The following is a 17,091-nucleotide window of genomic DNA, read 5'->3' on the forward strand; positions in this document are numbered from 1 at the left end:
CACAACAGCCATGACTTTAACTTGTGTTGTGGTTATTGTTCTAAACAAACTGTGCACCAAGCCAACACTGTTTATTAAACCTATTTCTCAAAACTAATCAAAGCAAAGGGGGAAAGGGAGCAAAAGAAGAGAAGGTACACATATCACAACTTTTCTTTGTACACTATACAAATCCCACACGCCCCACAATATCTCGACAGCTTACATTCTATCTTAAAGCATTCACACTACAAGGACTTAGACAGGGTGAGTCACAAGACAATAAAATAAAAACCCGATCAGAGATTTTCATGCAGACTTTCTCGGTCACACACACACACACAGTAAAATATGAATAACACTGGTACTTTACCATCATCTTTCAATGCTCTTTAGCAGTGATGCTTGTCAAACACAGGTGAATGATTCTTTAATCTCAATCATAACTTGCCGTCTGCATCTGAAGTCCAAACTCACTTTCCAAAACTGCACTCATACTTCTCCCCATTGCCAATCCCAACCTCTACTTCCCTCAACTAACCTCTAAGCTACTCAAAGAAACCGTCTCATTTCAATGTTCCAAAGCAGTGAAGCAAAACTTCCCTGATTATGTAGTGTGTAACCACAACCAGCCAAAGTTCCCTTTGCACAAAAAGGACTCCTTTGCTTTGCATAAACAAGCGAGTGAGATTCGGATAGACCATTACAAGGTCCCTCTGACAAGCCAAGTGTACAATTTTAATACAACAATACACTCTCCAAGCAGGGCAGTTGCGAAGCAATTGCATATCAACACGGAGTGACCAAAAGTTCTGCAGGAACTCTAGGCCGCATGTAAAAGAGGCAATGTCAAGAAAGTTTGCTAACCGCACCTTGTTTTTCCGGAATGCTCGAGGGACACTGTTATCTTTCCGTCATGCCGCTTCTCGTCGGATAGAATGCCTGTGTGAAAGATAACAGAACATGAAGTGCTGATCAGCTGTTCATTAACATTTTAAGTTCATGAGAAATTTCTCATGGAGTAAATTATATCAAAAGCAGATTTTAAAAGTAAATTAAAAAATAAGGAACATTTTACAATACCGTCATTATTTTTGGAGATGCGAAAGGAGAGTTCATTTGGAAGTGGAGTTCATTGGAAATTTTTTTTGTTTTGGTGTCGGCTCAAATCCGTGTGGATTTGGATATTTATCGAGTGCCTTTCACGAGTCAAGCAGGTGATTACTTGACCCTGAACTAAATCCTGGTTGTCAAAATGTTTTTCTTACTTTTAGTCGTTGAAGAAGAGAAGTGGTTTTAGTGGTTGAACCTGTGGACATTTAAGTAGTTTTACCCACAGCTGTGTATCTATTCCTCAGAAGTACCAAGGCATCCATAGTTATAAAGTACAATGGCATCTCATCAAGTGCTTGAGTAAATTTGAAACCAGAGGAAAAGTAGGTCATTGCATGTTCATTCTGAAGGCAGGCCAAATTGCTATTGGTTTTCAGAGAATTTAATACAAGCTTAAAATTGGATAGGTTGCTATTATCAAAGTCCTTTTGTCCAGACAATTGCATGGACAACTTGAAAGGCACTCGGTAGAGCGCATACCTCCGCCACGTAATGCCTGATCAACGAGAACATCTCGGGCCCAATACATTTTTGAAATATCATGCTATCCAGTACTATATCGCTTATGGCCCTATCTCTCAATGGAGAAGAATCACCTTGAAAAATTAAATAATTCTCATATCCAGATTCGGATCCGGATGTTCACCAAAATTTAACAAATTCTTCCACGTCACACACCCAATATGTCCACCAAGTTTCATTTGAATCAGTCTCCAACTTTTTGAGATATCGTGCTACATATTAGTTTAGCCCGATCTCTCAATGGTGAAGAATCACTTTAAAAACAGCCTGGTGTTGGCTTAATGGTTAGGGTGGGGGCTTGGGATCCTAGGGTCCTGAGTTCAAGCCCTATTGGCCGCTGAATTAATATACACCAGGAGGTTGATTCAGCCTGTCATCCTTCTGAGGTCGGCAAAATGAGTACCAGTGTACTGGTATGGGGGGCACTGCATCAGCGGCATAACAGCGTCCCAACCAATGATGCAACCAGCAGCCACAGGCCGCACTCGATAGAGAGACTTTAAAAATTATAGTCGTCGGATCCGGATCTGGATCTGGATCTTCACCAAAATATAATCAGTTTGTCCTTGTCAAACATCCAACCTTTCCACAAAATTTAATCTGGATCCATCCAAAACTTTTTGAGATATCGTGAACACAGACAAAAAAAACAGACAAACAAAAATCAGACAAAAACAAAGAGACAGAAAGGGGTGAATATATAACCTCCACCTTCGGTGGTGGAGGTAATAAATCAGTCGATATGGAAAAAATATTTTTATTTGTTTGTAACTATTGCACAGAACAAATTTACATGAGTTGTGCCTTGTTTATTAAAAAAAAACAAAAAAAAAAACAATGGTTTTAAAGATATGAGGGATGTTAAAATATTCTACGAACGACATACATACATCAACCAAGATATAATTTCAATATACTAGTACGTGCCGGTAAAAATAAATAAAAAGAAATTAATAAATAAATATTCAAACCGCGAGCAAGAAACAACAACCACACAGGCCGTTTCTTCGCTCTCGCGTGCCCGTACGTGCATGGTCCGGAAGTTCGCATATCGTAGTTACGATTATTCGCAATTTAGTTTTAATGGCCAATTATTCAATTAGTGCCAACGTATTTTACCTTTTTGCAATGTCGTCGCAAGGAAAAACAAAAAGAGAAGAGAAGAGAGAGAAAAAAAATTACTTCCTGGTTCGGAGCATACCAGCTCACTCTGATGTTACCGAAATTTATGCACCGTCTAATATGAAAATGATCATAACTTGGGGCAATGTGTTTATCTATAAATGCGCATAAGAAATCGAGAAATTATTAGACTACACGAAGTCATCACTCTCCGGAAGCCCGTACGTTGTAACCCGTAATGGGGAACGTGGCTGAGCTTCCCTTCCCCCATCGGCCACGCCTACGCAGCAACGTGTCTTGTCATTGGTTGGTAAATAAATGGCCATAACTTGGGAAGCACTTGTCCGATTAATATCAAACCTTGAAAAGGCACATAGTCAGGTCCCCAGCAATATACATGGCAAGTTTCAATTAGATCGGACCAGTGGTTGTCTAGAAACAGCGGTCACACACACACACACACACACACACACACACACACACACACACACACACACACACACACACACACACACACACACACACACACACACACACACACACACACACACACACACACACAGACTGCTGGAATTATAGATAGATAAGACTATATGATTCGTGAAAAAACACACACACGTCATTATACATGGATTATCGTATCTTGTTTGAATAACATTTTGAATGCCCTACGTGTGTTATTGTGAATGCAAGGTTTTAGACCATTATAAAATTGGTATTCTGTAACAAAAAGTGTCACAACATTTACAATTCAAAAAGGTTGTCCCAAAACTTGGCAACGCCTTACGTCGGAATGCAAAGTAAAACTTGAATGCAGGAGCAAAATGAAACATCCAAACAACAATATTATATCCAACAGGAAAATAAAGCTTTAAAAACAAGCTTTGGCCAAAATGTTATTTTTTAATGCAATACAAACATTTAACCTTATTCTCCTGTTGGACATCGAAAAGGAATGGTGTGCATAACTTACGAACTCCTCAAAACAAAGACAGGTGTGAGTCTGGATTAAAGAGAGCAAGGATGAAATTGGCAAGTGCTGGATAATTTGGAAGAAAAAAAACTCCAAGACGGGATTTCGCACCTCATTGCGATAAATCAAAATGAGGTGTGAGATGAGGAGGTAGTGGAAGAGCAGATAAGTCCAGTGCTCATAGAGATGCATTGAATAACTCAGTACGTTCCAGGTATTACAAGCTGAAGAATGGAATATGTAAATGAACTACCACCATGACCACCACCACGACATACTTCATGGAACTGACTCTTCCCACCTTCTCGAGAGGTCGGCTCGGGAAAAGTTTTGGTTTTGGACTGTCACAAACTTGCGGGACAGACATGACATTCGACTGAAGGTGGCGGGAATTCGTAATTTGTTCAAGGTGCCGGCGATAGCTCGTGATGAAAGACACCATGGGATCTTTAACGCCCACGAGCTAGTACGAGCATAGGAAACACCCAGCTTATCGTCCATCTAAAGGATGGTGCACCTTGTGATCGACAGTGCACCCTGCCAACAAAGCACCAATCCATTAGTTAATAGTTAGGTTGGGAATCAAACCCAGACTTTTTTTTTTTTACATCAAATGTCAGAGGCCAGACAGCTAATGCTACTTCCGCACCAATTTTTGTTTTTAAAGGGGAAGATGGAAACAACTGAAAACTTGGGAGGGGAAAGTTTAGCTTCATTAATCGATAAAGTATTTGAGTCAATCATCAGGGATCCAAGAAGAGAAGCATATTGAAAGGTTTGATTCGACGTAGGATAGCCAGCTCAAGGTAATAAAAAAAAGTGTCTTGTTTACCAAGTTTGTGAGAATTTGAGATTGATTTATTGCAGTGCATTGGATTTTGTCCAAATTCTTGCCAAGAGGCATTGCACAAGGCCCCACCCAGGATATCTTCAGCACTATTTAGAAACTGTAAAAACTGTGGTAAGCAATCACACTGTATACGAGAAGGCCATTCGACAGAGCACATATCTCCGCCCAGCAATGCCTGATCCACGAGAACATATCGGGTCCCATACATTTTTGAAATATGCCATATATCGTTTTTGGCCCTATCTCACAATGGTGAAAAATCACTTCAAAATTAAATAATTCTCGTATCCAGATCTGGATTCGGATCTTCACCAAAATTGAAGCCATTCGTCCTTGTCAAACACCCAACCGGTGCACCAAAGTTTCATCCGAATATGTCCACAACCTTTTGAGATATCGTGATATATATATCAGTTTAGCCCGATCTCTCAATGGTGAAGAATCACTTAAAAATTATTGGATCTGGATCCGGATTCGGATCTTCACTAAAATTGAATTAATTATTCCACGTCATACACTCAACATGTCCACCAAGTTTCGCCTGAATCCGTCCACAACGTTTTGAGATATCGTGCTACATATCATTTTTGGCCCGATCTCTCAATGGTGAAGAATCATTTAAAAAAATTCCAGTCGTCGGATCCGGATCCAGGTCTTCACCAAAATCTAACCAGTTCGTCCTTGTCACACACCCAACCTGTCCACAAAATTTCATGCAAATCCATCTACAACTTTTTGAGACATCATGCACACAAAGAGACATCCATCCATCCATTAGGACAAGACTCTGTGCAGAGCATTGGTGCTACCGAAGCAATCTCCTTGGCTGTTGGGAACAATCCTAGACAGGCCACCACTCCGACACAGGATACCAGCATGCTGACACTCATTTTGCCGACCTCAGAAGGATGACAGGCAGAGTCAACCCCACCTGGGATTAATTCAACAGCAGAGTGGGATTTGAACTCAGGATCCTCGGAGTCTAAGCCCACCTCCCTAACCATTAAGCCAACACCAGGCATACAAACAGACATACAGGAAAATAGACAAACAGACAAACAGACAAACAGACAAACAGACAGAAAGGGTTGAAAAAAGTAACCTCCTTCCACCTTAGGAACATGAGTTCCAAAAAAGTAACATGCCAGTACTTCTACCTGTTCATCATCTTGCCTATATATGTGTCCCATCCATACAATATCTAAATTTGCTGAAGACAGGTTGTGGGTTTGGGATATGAGAGATAAGGGTGGTATGACAGGTGAGCAGTACTCAAGGAAGGTACCGTGAGCTGAAGAGTTTAAATATCCTAAAGGAACAAAAAAAATTAGATTTAGAGTGAAACACAAGTCGGAATTCAAAATGTGAATAAATATATCTGATTGTCATCGAAGTGTTCTCTTTATCTACTTCATTTAAAAAAAAAAATTACACAAAATTCAACATTTCCAGGGAAATTAGAGATGTGCCTTGTAAAACAGACAATACGTCACTTAAATGTGTTTGTAGGTCTATGCTTGGCTATGGAAATAAATGTGGAAATGAAAAAGAAGAGAAAGCTGTAATTTCTGTCGGAAACTCAGATAACATGTGCAGTGGTGTCTTTATCGAGATGATTTGGAAAACTAAATAATTTGACCGAAAGACTTTGAGCAAATTGTTGAAAATGATGAAAGGTGTTTGTGAAAGAGGACAATATTTGTTGATGAAAAGGAAAAAGAACAAAAGATAAGAGTAAAAGACAATATGTTCTGCATTTCATTTCAGGAAGTATTTGTGATGTGGAACAGTCTGTAAAGAATTGTTGTGGAGGTAGAGACACTGTGGTGAAGTTCAAAAGGTGATGGGAAAGATATTCTGGAGCTGAGAAGGCAGAAAGGTACGAATGGATAACACATGTCGATCGGTAAAACAATATGCTCTGATCCTTTTGCTTGGTACTTTATTGGTTACAATTAAAACAAGAAAAACAGCAATTAGATTGCAGATTCACATCAAGACTTCTTTTGTGTGGTGTATTTTGTGTGGTGTGTTTTGTAATTAATGAGACACAACTAGAACTGCCACTTTATAACTGCTGGCAGTGATGACCGGGTACCAAGACGCCGCGCTTTGATGCAACCCCGCTTTGATCGGACACCTCACCCTGACCCATGACGTTTTTTTTAGTATTACTCATTATTCAATTGAATTTAGAATGGGGTTAAAATAAATTCAATTCAAATCAAATTGAAGACCAAATAGGTACACTCTTGCCTTGGAGTCATCAGAAGGAACCCAAACAAGCAAAAGGAAAAGATGAAGTCATCAGGAGGAACCTGGATAGGATTAGCATTTCAGCTGCTACTCTAACCTCAAACTCATCCAGGCACAGCCAAGTGAGCCTTATTCAAAAATAAATAAAATAAAATAAAATAAAAAAACAACAAAAAGAACCCAGATCAAAAAATTAAATAATCATGGCTGCCAGACCATGTGTCTGATTAAGTTGAAATTTAAAACATGTATTCACCATCATTACAAGATCACAATTGTGCAGTTTCACGTCAATTGATCAAGCGGTTTCAGAGAAAACATTATTTAACATTTTTCTTCAATCCAATATGGCTGCCAAATCATGTGACCTATCAATTATTCCTTAACAAACTTGTTAAGGTTTCAAATCTGCCAAATCATGTGACCTATCAATTATCCCTTAACAAACTTGTACACCCATGATTTGGGGAGCATTTGTGTGAAGTTTCCCCTCGATTTGTCCAGCCATTCTGGAGGATATTTTGTTATAGGTTTTCGGGTAAATCCAATACGGCTGCCAAACCATGTGACCTATGACATAAGATGTGTGAACCTTTTGTTCCTCATGGATAGGTGGTCATAAATGTAAAGTTTCACCTCAATCTGTTCAGCCACTTCAGAGAAGAAGATTTTTGAATATTTTTTATTTTAAACAATATGGTTGCCGAATCAAGTGACCAATGGCATCATCACATTTTTTTCTGTGGACCATTTTATCCCTAGATGACCCTCAAAATTTTTCATACTGATCAGATGTAGCGTTCTACATATGCAATTATTGTCATAACAAAGGCACCTATGATGTCATTAAAAAAATCACATTTATTCCCCATGAGGAGTACTTGCCATGTCCCAAGTTTCAATATTTTCCTTGGTGCAGTTTTAGAGATAGAAGTCCCAAGTTTTTCCATTTTTCCAACATGGCTGCCATACCACGTGACTTATTGCAGTCTTGGCGATCACCCTTCCCTTTCCAGAGAGGGACAACAAGGCCCCTCTTCCAGTCAGTTGGGACGATGCCCGTGTTCCAGGCAGAGCACAGAACTGCATGCAATGACACGAGTGCAACATTTCCACCAGCCTTGAGAAGTTCAGCATGGATGCCACAGATCCCTGGAGCTTTGTCCCGTTTAAACCGGTGTTTCCGGTTTCAATTTCATGATTTCAATTCCACCACAGCCTGTGTGAAACTTGGAATCGAGGAACTTCTGTTTGCATGTGTAGATGCATGCAAAATGGCGCCAAGTCATTCTCTCACAGTGGGAACGTTTGTCAGGCAATTTGTGAAGAATGATGCCAATGATTTCAATTTCACCACAGCCTGTGTTTCCACAAGCGAAGGTGGGCCACAGTTGATTGGAGGGTCAGCAACAGGGATTGTAACACCCCTGACGTCCAACTCGACAGCTGGGGGATCAGCCTGGTACAACCGCTCAAAGTAACCGGCCCAGCGGGCCCAGCATGTAATTCCCCCCCTCCCCCCACCCCCCAGTATGTAATCGCCCCCCTGTGAACTTCCCCTACGTTTTGTATTCCAAGATCGGCAATAAAGGTGGGGAACACGTCCCTAAAACAACTACAAGCGGACAGAAGACCCGCCTTCCCGGGTTTTATGTGAGCAGGCCACACCCTGGTGGCAGAGGATTGATGGGCGTGACATGAGACGCATGAAGAAGAAGAAGAGGGCATGGGAGGTAGCAGATCAAAATGGACAGAGAGTGGAGACTTTGGAGGAGGAACGGTTGAGTACGGAGTGAGGGATGCACGTGGTCGAGTGGTCGAGAGAGAACGTAGCTCGGAGATGGCCTGTAAGAACGGGGCTTTACAGCTGCCTTTCCTTCAAAGCATGAAGAAGACGGCACGATTCTCGTCTTCATGTTGAGGCGATTTATCTCGCGTGGTAAAGGGAGGCGCTGGCCATCGACTCTTTGCTGGTCGTATGCGACGGGCCTCTGAGCCTCGTGTATATCAGACGGCGGGTTGGTGAGGACGATCGATGCACGAAGCAACTGCATGGGGTCTCTGAGCCTTGGTGTTGAATACCGCTCACAAATTGCCTGACAAACGTTCCCACTGCAAGAGAGTGACTTGGCGCTATTTTGCATGCATCGACACATGCAAACAGAAGTTCCTCGATTCCAAATTCCACGAAGACCATCTCTGGGCCAAGCTAAGTGCCAGAATAAAGGGAGGATTTGCTTTGTTTTTTTGTTAGTATTCCCCGATCCTGTATTTAAGTATGTGTGTAGAGGTGCCTCGACTTATAGTTTACTTTACCTCACGTATATATATATATATATATATATATATATATATATATATATATATATATATATATATATATATATATATATAATTATTACATTTATAATTACATTTGTAAATATTCCTATTGTCATTAAATACCGTGCTCATTTTAAGTTGCTGTGTCCATGTATTTGTTGTAGGGTTCGAGTATAACCCCCCCCTTCCCCCCATGCTGTGCTTCTCCATGCCCCTTTCGCGCCGCCATTGCCCTACCCTTCCCGCATGCGTGATAATCACTGAGGATCAACGTGTCTGCCTCCTCATAAGGAAAAACCACTCCACTATCCGGGCTGCTGGTGTTAACCACCCATCACCACAATTTGGATTGGGGGCGGGGATTAACCTGGACCGCCAGAGCCACGACATTTGGTGATCAGGTCGTGGGATTCAAACCCTGATCAACATTTCTGGATCAGGGGTGGGATATGAACCCCCCCCCCCCCCCGCTCCTACCCCGACTCCGTCAGGAGTGCAGGAAGCTCATGGAAGAGCAATGTGATATACTGACTGCTGAGATGGCAATGACCAATGTCGGCCCATGGAAGAATGATGCCGATGATGTGAAATCAACAGGCCTGGTTCTTCACCTGCATCACGTGAGAGGCAAATAAGCTGAAGAGCTTTAGATGCCACAGATACAGTAATGGGCATGCCAGTTAGACTTGAGGTATGCACACTTGTTTAGTCATGGGCATGCCAGTTAGATTAGAGGTATGCACACTTGTTTATGAGCTGTCTAGTCTGGGTACAAATCCTGACCCAGCTACAAACTATCATCCTGTTGTTTTGCATGAATGATGAAGCATCAATGCATGTGCCCTCCCTCAGGTGGATGTAAAACAGTGTCCCATCCACCGGCATTAGTTGATGGATGTTAAGGATGGTAAAGAATCCATGGTGTCCTTTGTGAAGAGAAGCCAAGTTTTTGCTGGTACCCTGAAGAAATTACAAATTCCTATCTAACCTACAGGGGGCACTGCATCAGTGGCACAGCTGCACACCCACAAGGGTTGCCACCCACAACTATGTGCTGCATACAACAGAAGGAGAAGAATCCAGAAGAGTGCCAACCAGAAGAGAATCCAGAAGAGTGATGCTGGAGTGCCAACCCACAGGAGAGAGCGATACCCCATTGAGCTATTGACAAAGTCCTTGCAGTCTGTGAGTGCAGTAGTTCAATTTTCCAAGGAATACCTCGGAATAACGGTGGATACCTAGTCCGTGGCTAACTTTAGAGGTGAGCTATGCTTTATGGTCAGCCCAGGAGTGGTTGTGGCTGGCTGATGGTGAGGACTAATTTTAGTGGACAAAAAAAGATGAGAGGCATGGAGGGGGTGAGAGGTGAGGCACAGAAACAGAAAAGGTCTATCAAAAGTCAATTGGAACAGAAAAGGTCTATCATTGGGATGGAGTGAGCATGAGATGGCACAGGGTAGCCACATAGAGCGTGGCCTGAAGGTCGCTTTACCCCTGTTAAATTTCCCAACTACTCTATTGTAGCTACCATGTAGTCCAGATCTGACGATTCCAGAGAACTCTTTGTGGGGCTTCATCAAGGAGAAAGTGTCAACAAAAGGGTAAACAATGATCAAAGAAACAAAGACGATCGGTCGAAGCTGCAGTCGTGGTCTCTTTCGGACAATTGACTCCACAAATGCGACACAAGATTTCTAAGAGGGCTTGGTGGCGAATTCAGTGGTGTGATGAGAATGATGGAGCACACACAAATACAATGAATGATCAATTATTGTAAGTACTGCACAATAAAAGCTGTATCTATACTAATAAAAGTGTGAGCGTGTGTGTGTGTGTGTGTGTGTGTGTGTGTGTGTGTGTGTGTGTGTGTGTGTGTGTGTGTCTCTCCTCCATGACTCCAAAAACCATAAAAACTAGCAGCTTGGAACTTTGCAGCATACCAAGAAAACTCCAAGGAAGTGCAAGAGTGAAAATGGGGTGTTTTGGTTAATTAAAACACACCTTTTGAAGATAATTAACGGCCTTATTTAATTATGTCCTTCATCAGGTGATCCTCGGCCACCTCACTCTCTGGATCTTAAGGTGTTTCCTGGGTAACCTCGGTGGAGTCTGAAACAGCCATGTTTTTGGGCCTGCTCAACCATGCCTTGACTCGGAACAGGCCGCAAGGATTTCTTAGTGATAGTTTTTTTTTTTTCACTTTCCTTACTCATATCGGAAGACTGTTCATCGTAGCTACACATCGTTGTGTACATCGGTTTTGTAAGAACTATAAGTTTTCAAATTCAGAGCTTGGAGCGATTTCATGCAATATATAATATGATTTTCCACGATCTCGTCTCATGGACTGATTAAAGTATATCATTGAAATATGATTTCGCTTTTTAGGATCGGATATCTTCCAGACCAAATGAGCGTCGTTAATAGAAAGAAATAACGAGCCTTGTAACTAAGCCGATATGCCTATATATTTTAAGCAAGCGAGGCTATGTTCCTTCGTCCGTACATACACAAGAAAATGTGTAATTTCCAAAGCATCAAACTTATCTTTTTCAACTGTTTGGAGAATTATATTGAGCGAACAAATTAACCAGCTTCATCGAGCTACATGATTTAATGCATTCACTGCAAGACCTCACACCCTGTCCCCCAGAGGGACTGCCGATCCATAGCGTCTGCCAGATCTGTGTCTATATTTTCGGATGTTTCGCAATGTGCTCCACGGGGACTCAAAGCAAATCTGGTAAAAAAAAAAAAACTGGTTAAAAAAAAAAAAGTTATCACGTTTGTGTGGACCATGAACGATGTACCACGTGACATGTGCACAGATGAGCAGGCAGAATGGCGGATTTTCTGCAAAGTTTATTTCACCGGCGATTGAACTTTGCGATGTATCCAGGGTTGTTCTGCATTGAGCGGAAACTTTTGTGGATAAAGTCACGATATTTCATTAACTGCTGCGTACGCAGTGAAGACGGGCTTTAAAGTTATTGAAATCCTTTATGGTATGCAGCGACAGCCTGGCCAACCGCTCCTTATCAACCATTTAATTGGAGTGCTTGCATGAGTGCTTAAGCCACTTGCCAAGTGTCCATTGCCGATCGCACGACATCATTCTGATTGAATTGTTCACTCTCTGCAGATGCTTTTTCCGCACCACGTAATTCAGAGCGAGTGGTTCGTGCTCCGTCACCCTGAGCGAGTAGTTCGAGCTCCCTCAGCCAGAGCCAGTGGTTCGTGCTCCGTCACCTTGAGTTAGTGGTTTGTGATCTGTCAACCTGAGCGAGTAGTTCGTGCTCCCAAAGCCAGCGCGAGTGGTTCGTGTCCCATCACTCTGAGCGAGTAGTTCGTACTCCGTCACCCTGAGCAAGTGGTTCGTGCTCCGTCACCTTGAGTGGAGTGGTTTGTGATCTGTCATCCTGAGCGAGTGGTTCTTGCTCTGTCACCCTGAGCGAGTGGTTCGTGCTCTGTCATCCTGAGCGATTGGTTCATTCTCAGTCATCCTGAGTGAGTGGTTCGTGCTCCGTCACCCTGAGCCAGTGGTTCGTGCTCCCTCAGCCAGCGCAAGTGGTTCGTGCTCCGTCACCCTGAGCGAGTGCTTCGTGCTCCCTCAGCCAGCGCGAGTGGTTCGTGCTCCATCACCCTGAGCGAGTGGTTCATGCTCCATCGCCTTGAGTGGAGTGGTTCGTGCTCCCTCAGCCAGCGCGAGTGGTTCCTGCTCCATCACCCTGAGCGAGTGGTTCGTGCTCCGTCGCCTTGAGTGGAGTGGTTTGTGATATGTCATCCTGAGCGAGTGGTTCTTGATCTGTCACCCTGAGCGAGTGGTTCTTGCTCTGTCACCCTGAGCGAGTGGTTCGTGCTCTGTCGCCTTGAGTGGAGTGGTTCGTGCTCCCTCAGCCAGCGTGAGTGGTTCGTACTCCATCACCCTGAGCGAGTGGTTCGTGCTCCATCGCCTTGAGTGGAGTGGTTTGTGATCTGTCACCCTGAGCGAGTGGTTCGTGATCTGTCACCCTGAGCGAGTGGTTCGTGCTCTGTCACCCTGAGCGAGTGGTTCGTGCTCTGTCACCCTGAGCGAGTGGTTCTTGCTCTGTCACCCTGAGCGAGTGGTTCGTGCTCTGTCGCCTTGAGTGGAGTGGTTCGTGCTCCCTCAGCCAGCGCGAGTGGTTCGTACTCCATCACCCTGAGCAAGTAGTTTGTACTCCGTCACCCTGAGCAAGTGGTTCGTGCTCCATCGCCTTGAGTGGAGTGGTTTGTGCTCCCTCAGCCAGCGCGAGTGGTTCGTGCTCCATCACCCTGAACGAGTGGATCGTGCTCCATTGCCTTGAGTGGAGTGGTTTGTGATCTGTCACCCTGAGCGAGTGGTTCGTGATCTGTCACCCTGAGTGAGTGGTTCGTGCTCTGTCACCCTGAGCGAGTGGTTCGTGCTCTGTCACCCTGAGCGAGTGGTTCGTGCTCCATCACCCTGAGCAAGTAGTTTGTACTCCGTCACCCTGAGCAAGTGGTTCGTGCTCCATCGCCTTGAGTGGAGTGGTTTGTGCTCCCTCAGCCAGCGCGAGTGGTTCGTGCTCCATCACCCTGAGCGAGTGGTTCGTGCACCGTCGCCTTGAGTGGAGTGGTTTGTGATCTGTCATCCTGAGCGAGTGGTTCTTGCTCTGTCACCCTGAGTGGTGGTTCGTGCTCCGTCACCCTGAGCGAGTGTTTCTCTGAAATAACATCCAATTTCTGAGCCTTTTGCCGCATTAACATGGTTTCTAAAGTACTGAGCCATATTTTTCCACCTGTCCCCATGCAGCTCTTTATAAAAAATAATGTTTGTGAACATATCCCTGAAAGGTCTATATAAATGCAACATTATTTTTGAGTGAAAGCTACTCAAGGTTTCTGGGTTGTATACAGTAAGTACTGTAGATGGCAATCACACTGACAATGTGTGTGTGTGTGTGTGTGTGTGTGTGTGTGTGTGTGTGTGTGTGTGTGTGTGTGTGTGTGTGTGTGTGTGTGTGTGTGTGTATGTTTCAGTAAGCATTACATATTCTTTCTGCTAACTCCCCTACCCTCACCTCTCTTTCCCATCCTTGCTCTATCTCCTCCGAATGCAGTGCAGTACCCTCCCTCACTCTCGTCTCTGTCTCTCTCTCTCTCTCTGTCTCTGTCTCTGTCTCTCTCTATCTGTCTCTCTCTGTCTCTCTCTGTCTCCAGACACGTCTGGGCAGTGTTCGTCTCTGGATGCATCCGGGCAGTGTTTATAGTATGACTGGTAGAAAATGGATTTCAGACATTATTTTGTTTCCATCTTCACTGTTATCCTATGCAGAATCATTTTGATGAGACAGTATGAATCGTAATTAACGCTCCACCGCACGTCTGCCTTCCCTTCCTCTCACCTCACACTGTCTTCCTTTCCCCCACCCTCCTTGCTCCCCCTCCCTCCTTTCCCCATCCATCTCTTCACTCTCCCCGCTCTTTCTTTCCCACCCCTCTCTCCCTCTTCCCCATCCCTTTCTTTCTCCCTCCCCCCTTTAGTATTCCCATCAGCGAAGCGTTGGGTGATATTTGCTCATATTAATATAAGTTAAGAACGAATACTTTACTCGGGAGGGGTAAAGCGACTTTCAGGCCACCCTGTAGATTGGAGAGCATTTCACACCCAGGAGTGCAACTTGAATTTTTGGAAAAGGCTGGGCAGGGTGGGGTCACTTTGCTTCTAAAGGAGTAGAAATAAAAAAAAATCAGTCAAAATTAGTGTCAGGCAGAACGGTTTTATGTATCACGGCCAAGAGAAAGGCCCGAGCACCTTGAAGCTCTCCATCACTGTGCCCCTGATCGTACCAACAACACGCAATTGCGCTGAAGTTCACGAGAACAAAACGGATCTTTACAAACAGCATGTTGCATCACAGACGACACTGTCCTTCTGCATGGACATCGAGCCACCCGTCACATCGATCAGTATTCGTGTGTAGATGTTATGATCCCACAGTTTGTTTCCAAAGGAGCAAATCAATGGTGTGCTTGTATTCCGGCCAACTTGCAAAGTACTGTATATCCTCCTTAAAAGAAGGGTTTTGTTTACCTTAATGGTGCGAAGAAGACCCAATGTCTGACGCCAAGTGAGCCAATAGACAGCCCCAAACTCCAAAACTACTTGCATCGATTTCAAGGAGCTCGTACCTGTGAAAATGCAGGTAGGACAAAGGCATTATTAGACATCAATGTCCTTGTACTTGAATTTCAAGGACATGATGTGGCCTTGTAATACAAATATAGGAATTGAACTTTGGTTTCTTAGTCTTCATGAGCCAGGTGTCCAGGTGGGAACACCTTCAGGCGAATATCTATTCCTCAATGGGTGTAGATCTATTGAAAGAAGAAACGCATATCAGCATTGACAAATGAGGAACATTTACTCATGATATGGAAATTTATCCACAAGGCTCGTCGAGTGACGTAACGTGCTGTGGCACGTGCTGTGCAGTCACAAAGTAGCGAGCATCGGTCACGTGTAAGGTTCACCTCGTTTAAAAGGCCTGCATACCTACAATGGGTATGACGGTGGATAGTACGCGGGTTACTCCACTATGGATCCATGATAATGACACCAAAACAGGTGTTGACACCTTGCCAAAGCACGATTCAACGCTCTCAGGTACTTCGCCATTGTTCGCTCGAGAACGTGCTTGGTCTCGTGGTCTCATCACAATATCCCATGACCGTTCGTTAAATGAACAACATGCCATCAGAAGTTACCCACAAACAAGTCTGACCTTCTTTGGTCCTTCACAGGAGCACAGGCAGATGCACTTTCAGGCTTTAAAGGTAACGCGCGGTCACGTGACCTGACTCACATCCAGGTGTAGAATGGTCGTCGCGGGTTGTCCAGGAATTCGTGTTCCGACGGAGTTTGAGATGTACGATCAAGGAATGAGAGGTGTGGAACGTTGAGAAACCGAGGAAATGTGGGAGGGAATAGGAAAGGACGAGTTGGAACAGACATAAACGTGGGCGGCAATGTAGACAGAGTGAGGCTGGGCTGGGTGTGCCACAGTGTGACCACTCCTTGGCTTTTTTCACAAGATCTTGGCTATTCGTTGTTCACCTTGGCGTCTTGGTTTTCTATAGGTTTTCTATTATCATCGTTTTTTCCGAAACCGTGTGAATTCTTGGCTTTTTTCATTGGCTCACCTTGGCATTTATGAAAATGAGGAGTGGTCTCACTGCTTAGCTCGTGAGGTTTACAAAGGTCCCTGCTTCAGGGCAAGGTCTGCTGGATTGCTGAAGGACAGATATCCACATTGAGAGCTTGACGGAGGTATGCACACTTGTTTAGTCATGGGCATGCCAGTTCGATTAGAGGTATGCACACTTGTTTATGAGCTGTCTAGTCTGGGTACAAATCCTGACCCAGCTACAACCCAATGTCTGCTGGATTGCTGGAGGAGAGAAATCCACATTGAGAGCTTGACGGAGGTATGCACACTTGTTTAGTCATGGGCATGCCAGTTCGATTAGAGGTATGCACACTTGTTTAGTCATGGGCATGCCAGTTCGATTAGAGGTATGCACACTTGTTTATGAGCTGTCTAGTCTGGGTACAAATCCTGACCCAGCTACAACCCAATGTCTGCTGGATTGCTGGAGGAGAGAAATCCACATTGAGAGCTTGACGGAGGTATGCACACTTGTTTAGTCATGGGCATGCCAGTTCGATTAGAGGTATGCACACTTGTTTATGAGCTGTCTAGTCTGGGTACAAATCCTGACCCAGCTACAACCCAAGGTCTGCTGGATTGCTGGAGGAGAGAAATCCACATTGAGAGCTTGACGAAGGAGCATCTCCCTTACAAAACGGACGGCGGTATCAGGGGGTTGGGCTTGATTCGAGAACACTTACCTTTTGAGCTGATGGCAGCGCGTTCCATCACCGAGTACGTCTTGTCCGTCTGATGGGCATTAA

General features: G+C 44.0%; 1 protein-coding gene across 8 annotated transcripts in view; it reads right to left on the bottom strand.

Annotated features, from left to right (window-relative positions):
* Window positions 1-16,136, bottom strand: part of LOC147018701 (arf-GAP with Rho-GAP domain, ANK repeat and PH domain-containing protein 1-like) — a 171,062-nt gene extending 154,926 nt beyond the window's left edge. For 4 of the 8 annotated variants that reach the window (XM_085898650.1, XM_085898648.1, XM_085898644.1 and 1 more), the window contains exons 1-3: window positions 15,983-16,136; window positions 15,211-15,308; window positions 852-921 (exon numbers count right to left, since the gene is read on the bottom strand). The gene's annotated coding sequence lies outside the window, so the exon portion shown is untranslated. Of the gene's footprint in view, window positions 1-851; window positions 922-15,210; window positions 15,327-15,901 lie in introns of those variants that run through there. The other 4 variants (XM_085898645.1, XM_085898646.1, XM_085898651.1 and 1 more) reach the window with 4 other exon arrangements.
* Between the last annotated feature and the right edge of the window lie 955 nt (window positions 16,137-17,091).

This window comes from Eptatretus burgeri, chromosome 10, assembly GCF_056783735.1.
Source record: "Eptatretus burgeri isolate ZD-2024b chromosome 10, Ebu_testis_v1, whole genome shotgun sequence".
NCBI lineage: Eukaryota > Metazoa > Chordata > Myxini > Myxiniformes > Myxinidae > Eptatretus > Eptatretus burgeri.